We start from the raw sequence: 10,804 nt of genomic DNA, 5'->3' as shown, positions 1-10,804 counted from the left end.
TCCTTCAGCCCAATACTCCTAGCATGCTGCAAGTGCTTAACCCTGCTCAGTCCCTTCGTAAGCGGATCTGCTGGGTTATCTTCTGATGATATCCTCTTAACCACGAGGTGTCCTTCTTCTACTCGATGTCTAATAAAGTGATATTTTCTGTCGATATGCCAAGATCTACCATTATCCCTCGGTTCCTTGGTCAAGGAAACCGCTCCTTCATTATCACATAAAATTTCCATGGGATTCTTTATAGTAGGCACAACTCCAAGATCGCCAATGAAGTTCTTCAACCATATTGCCTCCTTTGACGCTTCACTCGCTATAATGTACTCTGATTCACATGTTGAATCAGCTACAGTTTCCTGTTTGGAACTTTTCCAAGTTACTGCTCCTCCATTAAGGGTAAAGACTCATCCCGACTGCGAACGGTAGTTGTCCCTGTCGGTTTGGAAACTGGCGTCACTATACCCTCGCACCTTTAAGTCGTCACTCCCTCCGAGGACTAGAAACCATTCCTTGGTCCTCCGAAGGTACTTAAGGATGTTCATGACCGCAATCCAATGCGCTCTTCCAGGATTCCCTTGATATATACTGACCATGCTCAAAGCAAAGGCCACATCAGGACGAGTACAAGTCATAGCATACATGATTGAGTCAACTGCGGAAGCGTAAGGTACTCAGCTCATCTCAGCTATCTTGGCTTCGGTACTCAGACTTTGAGTCTTACTCAACTTTGTATTACTTTGTATCGGTAGTTCTCCCTTCTTCGAGTTCTCCATACTACAACGTTTTAGTACTTTATCTAAGTAAGTATTCTGACTAAGTCCTATTAGTCTCTTACTTCTTTCTCTCACTATCCTTATTCCCAAAATATAGGAAGCCTCTCCGAGGTCCTTCATAGCGAAGCACTTCCCGAGCCATGACTTTACCTCCTGCAGAGTCGGGATGTCGTTTCCTATGAGCAGTATGTCATCGACATACAAAACGAGAAAGCTAACTATGCTCCCACTGGCTTTAACATATACACATGATTCATCTTCGCTTCGTACAAATCCAAACTCTTTGACTTTCTCATCAAAGCAAAGATTCAATCTGCGAGATGCTTGCTTAAGTCCATAAATGGACTTCTCAAGCTTTCACACTCTATTTGGATGCTTCGGATCGACAAAACCCTCTGGCTGAGCCATGTAAACATCCTCAGCCAACTTCCCCTTAAAGAAAGCGGTCTTGACATCCATTTTCCATATCTCATAATCATGAAATGCGACAATGGCTAGCATTACCCTAATAGAATTTATCTTAGCAACTGGTGAGAAGGTCTCATCATAGTCAACTCCAGGAGTTTGAGTAAAGCCCTTCGCCACCAGTCGTGCCTTATACATGTGCACATTCCCATCCACGTCGGTCTTCTTCTTGAAGATCCATTTTCACCCAACCGTCTTACGTCCGGGCACATTGTCAACCAAATTCCAAACTTGGTTGTCATACATGGACTGAATCTCGCTGTCCATCGCCTCTTTCCTTTTTGCAGACTCCGGGCCTGCCATGGCTTCCTTATAGCAATTAGGTTTAGCTAGATTTATTAGTGTACTATCATTAATATACGTGTCCCTTTCGGTAGTAATATGAAAACCATACAAATGGGGTTGAACTCTAACTCTTTCGGAACGTCTAAGAGGTAAGGACTCGTCAATTGGTTCAACCGGAGTTTCCTCATCGAGTTAAGAGCCAGCGGTAGAGGTTCCTTCATCACTCGACTCTTGAATCTCTTCAAGATTGATCTGCCTCCCACTGTCTCCTTGGTTTATGAGTTCTCGTTCTCGAAAAACCCCTCTTCTTGCTACGAAGACAGCATTGTCACTCGATCTATAGAAGAGATATCCAAAGGATTTCTGCGGGTAGCCGATGAAAATACATCGCTCCTTACGAGGTTCGAGCTTGTCATGAGTTTCTCGTCTTACGAAAACTTCACAACCCCAAACCTTGATATGTGCCAACGAGGGAGCTTTCCTTGTCCACATCTCGTGAGGTGTTTTGGCAACCTTCTTTGTAGGGACTCAGTTAAGGATATGGGCGGCAGTCTCTAAGGCATACCCCCAAAATGAGATAGGTAGTGAAGCACGACTCATCATAGAATGAACCATGTCTAACAAGGTCTGATTGCGCCTTTCTGCCACACCATTTAACTGCAGTGTCCTAGGTGGCGTAAATTGCAAAACTATTCCGCATTCCTTGAGATAGTCGTGGAATTCAAGACTTAGGTACTCTCCTCCTCGATCGGATCGAAGCATCTTGATCTTCCTGCCCAATTGATTTTCCACTTCATTCTTGAACTCTTTGAACTTTTCAAATGTTTCAGACTTGTGCTTGATCAAGTAAATATACCCATATCTACTATAATCATCGGTGAAAGTCATGTAGAATCGGTTTCCATCCTTTGTGGTGGATCTAAAGGGCCCACATACATCGGTATGTATGAGATCCAATAAACCCTCACCCCTCTCACAAGTGCCAGTGAAGGGTGACTTGGTCATCTTTCCAAGTAAACAAGATTCGCACGTGTCATCTTCCCTAAGGTCGAATGACTCCAACACTCCATCCTTTTGGAGTTGGGCTATGCGTTTCTTGTTGACATGTCCAAGATGAAAATGCCACAAAGATGCTTTATCCACACTATTGGAAGAATCCATACACAACACATCATTTCCTAGGTTATCTACAACCATAACAGTTTCATAAATTCCATTACAAGGCATTGCTTTAAAGTATAAAACACTATTTAGATAAGCATAAATAGAACCATTCATATTATCAAACGAGTATCTAAATCCTTGTCTAAACAAACCATGAAATGAAATGATGTTTCTTGCCATATCTGGTGAATAGCAACAATTATTTAAATCTAAACCTAATCCATTACTAAGCACTAAAGAATACACTCCAATCTTGGTGACAGACGACGATCTTCTGTTTCCCATGATTAGATTTATTCTTCCTTGCTCCACATCTATATCTCTTCTTAGTCCCTGCAAATCAGAACAAATGTGGTAACCACATCCTGTATCAAGGACCCAAGAAATAGTATGAGATGAATTATTAGATTTAATTGTGTATATACCTGCAAAAGATGGCTTGATCTTTCCATCCTTGATGGCTTGCAGATATTTTGGGCAGCTTCTCTTCCAATGCCCTATTTTGTGGCAATGATGGCACTCTGCCTCCTTCGGGTTAGGGTTGGGCTTAGCAGGATCAACCTTGGTCCCACTAGAAGAGGAACCATCTTGGGACTTTCCCTTGCGGTGGCTCTTTGACGAAGCTTTCCTCTTCTTGCCCCTTCCCTGCCCAATAGCCAAAACAGGAGCAGCGGTTGGTGCGGGAGTTGGTGCAACAGACTTGTCATTTAGGTTGCTCTCAGCAGTCCTTAGGAGTCCTCGGAGTTTGCTTAGGGTGACCTCTTCCTTGTTCATGTGGTAGGTCATCCTAAATTGGTTGTATCATGAAGGCAAGGAGTGAAGAACAATGTTGATGGCCAAATCGTCCCCAAAGTTAACATTTAACTTGCGAAGACGATCAACATATCTTTGCACCTTTTGCAAGTTCACGATTAACGATTCTCTACTTCCCATCTTGGCGGTGATCATGTTGGTGATGATCTCGTAGCGCTCTTGCCTCGCGCTTTGGTGGTACCTCTCCATCAAGTCTTGATGCATTTCATAGGGATACATGTCCACATAGGAATTTTGGAATTCTTGGTTCATAGTGGCTATCATGATGCAATGGACTTTCGTTGCATCACGTTCGTGTGTCTCAAAGACAGCCATCTCTTCGGGAGTAGCGATTTCCGGGTTGACCTTCTCGAGCTTTTCGTCGAGGACATACTCTTTGTCCTCGTAGCGTGCAATGGTGCGAATGTATCTTATCCATTCGCTAAAGTTCGTACCATCGAAGGTCACCTTTTGGCAAAGACTCATTAACATGAATGAGTTAACAGCAGCGTTGTTTGCGTTCGACATCTATAATTAGAAAGGACAAAGTTTGATTAGAATTGGATCCCTAATTAAACACCCAAAATGAAAATTAGGGCTAGGACCCAACAAGATTATTTACATATTAGAAAAGGGATGTCATAATCCAACATGCAAATAATTTGGAGGTAAGTGAATGACTATTCACTAATTCTTCACCTTGAAAACATAACCTTAAGTTTTTATTGAGAATTCCTAGATTTTCTTTGAGATTCATTGAACCTTTCAATGGCATGTTTAAATCTCGATATGCCCCACTAGTTTGTGACTGGGATACCGAGGATCACAAAGCGGGTGTGAATAACCATGCAAATCTACACGGTGCCTTCATTGTTACAATCACCCATTCGATGTGTCGGTAAACCACACACGCTCCATCGAACTATGATTGTAACGACCAAAAATTTCAACCAATTTAAAATTTTCAAAAACAACTCGATTCCGTTAAAGTTATTACAAAAAGGTTTTCATTACAGTTTATTTTAAGTATTCCCAGAATCTCATCACATCATAAACACGAGGAGCGGTACGATCACGCCTTCGCCTTGCCACGGTCTCCTGAAGAACCTGAAAAACATAAAACCACAACTGTAAGCCCGAAAGCTTAGTGAGATATCCCCAAAATACCAGCCACATATACCATACACGCATAACATGCCATAACATATCCGATCACAGAACAGCCATGCACTTCGGGTCTACTGTGGGACTGGTCCGCCGCACCGGCCAATAGTCCACCTGGTCCACCCTCTGAGTCTAGCCATAAACCTCGAGTCTGCAGTGTGATTGGTCCGCCACCTGGTCCACTCTTCGAATCTATCTACATACAACGAGTTTGCAGTGTGATTGGTCCGCCCGCACCGGGCCTTCAATCCACCTGGTCCACTCTCTGAGTCTACAGTATGAATGGTCCGCCCGCATCGGGCCTTCAGTCGGCCTGGTCCACTCTCCGAGCCTCAGCACGTCTGGATCGCCCTCTTGGGGCCTACAGCCTATCCGGGTCGCTCGCTGGGCCTTCGGGACAACCGGTCTGCCCTGGGTATCTTTGCCTACAGCACAAAGCAGGACCCGCCTCAACCCAACTCCAGTCCAAACAACCATGTGCACATAAACATACAAACATATAACAATTCACAGTCAACAAGCCGATCAAACAGATCACATAGCATATCACCATCCTAACTAGGATACCGACCTAACCGGTCACTAGCATAGCATCACCCTACATCTCAGGATACCGATCTCAACCAAGTCTCTAACATATACCATCCTAGCTACCAGGATGCAACATATCAAAGCAATAACATACAACAAATACCCGGATCTCAATCCGATAAAGGGCCGGCCTTGGTGCCTTAGACCCTGTTGATATAGTGAGGATAACTCACCTCGAAATTGCCGGCTGAAAGGATAAGATCCCGCTACTCCAAACTCCGACACGAACTCCTCCACTGAACAACAAGAAAGCACGGAACTCATTTAAATACCCATAATTACCAAAATACCCCTGGAAGACAACTGGTCAACCCTCGGTCAAAGTCAACCCCTGTCTAACTCTACTCGCCGAGTCAACCCGATGACTCGCCGAGTCCCCATGCTCAGAACTTCCCTCAATCCGCGACCTAACTCGCCGAGTCACTCCGAGACTCGCCGAGTCCAACAACTCTGAGTCCACTCGCCCACAACTCACCGAGTCATCCCTTGACTCGCCGATTCTCGACTCAACCAGAAAATATTGGGACTCTTCGACAAGACTCGTCGAGTCCAAGAACAGACTCGCCGAGTCTAAGGCTATCTTCAACCTACTCGCCGAGTCGTTCATACAACTCACCGAGTTCCAAGCCATCTTCATCCAACTCGCCGAGTTGTTCTTCCAACTCGTCGAGTTCCAGCTCATCTTCAAGCAACTCGTCGAGTCTACCCATGTGACTCGCCGAGTACCACCGGTTTGAATCCATACAAAAGCACTCCAGGCCATGCAATTGATCCACAACATAGATCTAGCCTCCTACAACCCATCCATCATGTAAAGTGGCAAACTTTATGTGAATCCAAAGAGATCTATGCATTTTCACTCTAGGGTTTGGGTTTGGGACAAGATGGCTCCATCAACCACTCACAAACAGGGACTTTCCTGCACTATAGACCTTCTCCCTTCCATATCTGAGGTAGCAACCACAGATCTTACCTCCAAACCCCAAAACATCCCAAGATAAGCTCCCCACAAACCCCAAAATGATGAATCCATAAGAGTAACAGCCCAAGGACGAGATATTTGATGGGTTTAATGCATAAGAAACATTCCTATGTGCTCATACAAACCCTAATGCTTGGATCTAGGTTTCACTATTGAACATGCTTTGATTCCAAGACTTACAAACCCTAATCTAGCATATAAACAACTGAAATAACATATAGAATCAGATCTAGATGTTTACCTCTTCAATGATTGACTTGGATCTTGTATATCTTCTTCTTTTGAGCCTAGAGTCACAAATGTAACTCCTCTAATGGTTCACAAACCCCACAAGCAAGAAGGCAATATGAGAGAGGGAGAGGGAGGCTAGAATTCGGCCTAGTGTACTCTTAGAATCAAGTGGTAGCCGAATTCATGCCCTAAGGGTCATATTTATAGTTGCAGATTACTAGGGTTTCACTCTAAACCCTAATGGACAGCTTAACCACAAAGCAGCCCATATTGGACGAAAATATGATGATTACCCATCATAATTTCGTTCCTCCTTAAGCCCATTAGGTTTCCTTAACCTAAAACTCAACTATCACACATTTGACAGTTTATACCCCTTTATTAAATTAATCTCTTTTGACCACTAAATTAATTCTTAATTAATTTATGACCAATACTAATTAAATAAATATGATTTCTCCTTTAATATATTATTCTTATAATATATTAATAAATCATAATACTCTCTCTTTCTCCTTAAATTACCTTGTCAAGTTGCTCTGGAGAAGGCAACCCAAAAGGACCATGCACAACCGGGTCAAGTACATACCAAATATAGTTACGGGCTTAGACACTATTCCAACAGTCTCCCACTTGGATAAGTCTAGTAACTATATCTCACATATGACTTCAGAATCCGATTAGCAATCATAGCTCTTATACTTCGCTGTCAACTCTGATCAACTTGTCCTTTAGATAAGGGATCGTATAATCCTCTGTTCTGGATATTATGCTAACAATGCTTATTGTCCAGCAGTAGTTCCTTGATTTCCGATTTGTTTGACATAGAATTTAGTTGAACACATCAACTTCATTCTGACCGGGCCCGGCACATAAGTCAAAACAAATCATCAAGTGGCCAATATATCACTTTTATCCTCATAGAATAAAAGGAACAGATCAACTTCGACTCATATGCATCTATCATTTGCTAATGGATCATACACAATAATGTGTTTTATAACATCAAGTTACTGATGCGTTTACACATTATCAATGTATAACCAACCAGCAAACAACAACCATATCTCTAAGTTTTAAGACTATATGATGTTATCACTTTGTGATCACTTAAGATAAGACACCACTAAGTGATACAGCAAACTCGGGTTTAATCCAATGCTCAACTCATATTCACAAGCACTCATGAACTTTGCAGCAAGCCTTTGTTATGTCCAAAACCTTTCAGACAATCTACAAACAATTCATGACAGTCTTAATTCATATCTACTTCCAAAATATGAACGACTGTGGACCTTTTTGAACAATCATATCATTCAGGAAGTCAAAACACGCAAAAAATGGAAACAATAGATAAATAACCAACATGAGATAGTAACTTTACTCATAAATAATACAATTTCATTTATTCATCAAATGTCAAGTACAAACTATCTATTACACATTTCCTATCTAATCCAAACTTTTATCATCCTTCAGCCCAATGCTCTTAGCGTGCTGCAAGTGTTTGACCCTACTCAGTCCCTTCGTAAGGGGATCTGCTGGGTTCTCTTCTGATGATACCCTCTTCACAATGAGGAGTCCCTCTTCTACCCGATGTCTGATAAAATGGTATTTTCTGTCAATATGTCGAGATCTGCCATGATCTCTCGGTTCCTTGGTCAAAGCAACTGCACCTTCATTATCACAGAAAATTTCCATCGGCTCTTTTATGGATGGCACAACTCCAAGGTCTCCAATGAAGTTCTTCAACTATATAGCCTCCTTTGACGCTTCGCTCGCCGCAATATACTCTGATTCGCACGTTGAATCAGCTACGGTCTCTTGCTTGGAACTTTTCCAAGTCACTGCTCCTCCATTTAGGGTAAAGACCCAGCCCGACTGCGATCGAAAGTTATCCCGATCCGTCTAAAAACTGGCGTCACTGTACCCTCGTACCCTTAAGTCATCACTCCCACCGAGGACTAGAAACCATTCCTTGGTCCTCCGAAGGTACTTAAGAATATTCTTAACTGCAATCCAATGAGCTCTACCAGGGTTCCCTTGATATCTGCTGACCATGCTCAAGGCGAAGGCCACATCAGGGCGAGTGCAAGTCATAGCGTACATGATAGAGCCTACTGCGGAAGCGTAAGGTACTCGACTCATATCAGCTATCTCTGTCTCTGTACTCGGGCACTGAGTCTTACTCAGCTTGGTATTGCTTTGGATTGGAAACTCCCCTTTCTTGGAATTTTACATACTAAAACACTTTAGTACCTTTTCCAAGTATGTATCCTGACTGAGTCCTATCAGTCTCTTTTCCCTATTTCTAACTATTCTTATTCCCAGAATATAAGCAGCCTCTCCGAGGTCCTTCATAGCGAAACATTTCCCAAGCCAGGACTTGACCTCCTGCAAGGTTGGGATATCGTTTCCTATGAGTAGTATGTCGTCGACATACAATACGAGGAAGCTTACTATACTCCCACTGGCTTTGACATACACACAAGATTCATCTTCGCTTCGCAGAAAGCCAAACTCTTTGACCTTCTCATCAAAACAAAGATTCCACCTGCGAGATGCTTGTTTCAATCCATAAATGGATTTCTCAAGCTTGCATACTCTATTTGGATGCTTCGCATCGACAAAACCCTCTGGCTGATTCATGTAGACATCCTCAGCCAACTTTCCATTAAGGAAAGCGGTTTTCACGTCCATCTGCCATATTTCATAATCATGAAACGCAGCTATGGAAAGCATCACCCTAATAGACTTTATCTTCGCAACTGGCGAGAAGGTCTCATCATAGTCAACTCCGGGAGTTTGAGTAAAGCCCTTCGCAACCAATCGCGCTTTATAAGTATGCACTTTCCCATCCATGTCCGTCTTCTTCCTGAAGATCCACTTGCACCCGACTGTCTTACGACCCGGTACATTATCAACCAAATTCCAAACTTGGTTGTCGTACATGGACTGAATCTCGCTGTCCATAGCCTCTTTCCATTTTGCAGACTCTGGGCCTGCCATGGCTTCCTTATAGCTGCTAGGTTCATCCAAATTTACTAGTGTACTATCACTAATAAATGTATCCCCTTCAGTAGTGATATGAAAACCATAAAACTGGGGTGGAAAACTAGCCCTAGTGGAACGTCAAAGAGGTAGGGACTCGTCAATAGGTTCAACAGGAGTTTCCTCCTCAAGTTGAGTGCCAGTGTCCGAGGTTCCTTCATCGCTTTGATCTTGAATCTCTTCAAGTTCAATTTGCCTCCCACTGTCTTCTTGGCTTATTAATTCCCTTTCTCGGAAAACCCCTCTTCTAGCAACGAAGACAACATTGTCACTCGGTCTATAGAAAAGGTAGCCAAAAGACTTCTGCGGATAGCCAATGAAATAACACTTCTCACTACGAGGTTCTAGTTTGTCGTGAGTCTCTCGTCTTACGAAAGCCTCGCAACCCCAATCCTTGATATGTGCCAACGAGGGAGCCTTCCCTGTCCACATCTCGTGAGGAGTCTTGGAAACCTTCTTAGTGGGAACTAAGTTAAGTATGTGGGCGGCAGTCTCTAAGGCATACCCCCAGAAAGCTATTGGTAACGAAGTCCGACTCATCATAGAACGAACCATGTCCAACAAAGTCCGATTACGTCTCTCAGCCACACCATTCAATTGTGGCGTTCTCGGAGGCGTCAATTGCGAAACGATTCCGCATTCTTTTAGATAGTCGTGAAACTCAAGACTTAGGTACTCTCCTCCTCGGTCTGACCGAAGCATCTTGATTTTCCTGCCCAGCTGATTCTCCACTTCATTCTTAAACTCTTTGAACTTTTCAAAGGTTTCCGACTTTTGCTTGATCAAGTAGATATATCCATATCTGCTATAATCATCTGTAAAAGTCACGTAGAGGCGGCAAGCATCCCTTGTGGTGGATCTAAAGGGCCCACACACATCGGTGTGTATGAGATCCAATAAACCCTGACCCCTTTCACAAGTGCCAGTAAAGGGTGACTTGGTCATCTTCCCAACTAAACAAGACTCACACGTGTCATCGTCCCTAAGGTCGAATGACTCCAACACTCCATCCTTTTGGAGTTGGGCTATGCGTTTCTTGTTGACATGGCCAAGGCGACAATGCCACAAGCATGCTTTGTCTAGACTAGTAGACGAATCAATATTCAAAACATTATTTCCAAAATTATCAACAATCATCACAGATTCATAAATCCCATTACAAGGTAATGCATTGAAATAAAAGACACCATTCAAATAAACATTAATAGAACCATTATTATTATCAAATGAATATCTGAAACCTTGTCTAAACAACCCGTGAAAAGAAATAATGTTTCTTGCCATATCTGGCGAATAACAGCAATTCTCT

Source organism: Lactuca sativa, chromosome 1 (assembly GCF_002870075.4).
Source record: "Lactuca sativa cultivar Salinas chromosome 1, Lsat_Salinas_v11, whole genome shotgun sequence".
In the NCBI taxonomy this organism is placed as follows: domain Eukaryota; kingdom Viridiplantae; phylum Streptophyta; class Magnoliopsida; order Asterales; family Asteraceae; genus Lactuca; species Lactuca sativa.
The sequence above is the reverse complement of the archived record's forward strand: the minus strand, read 5'-3'. Positions refer to the sequence as shown.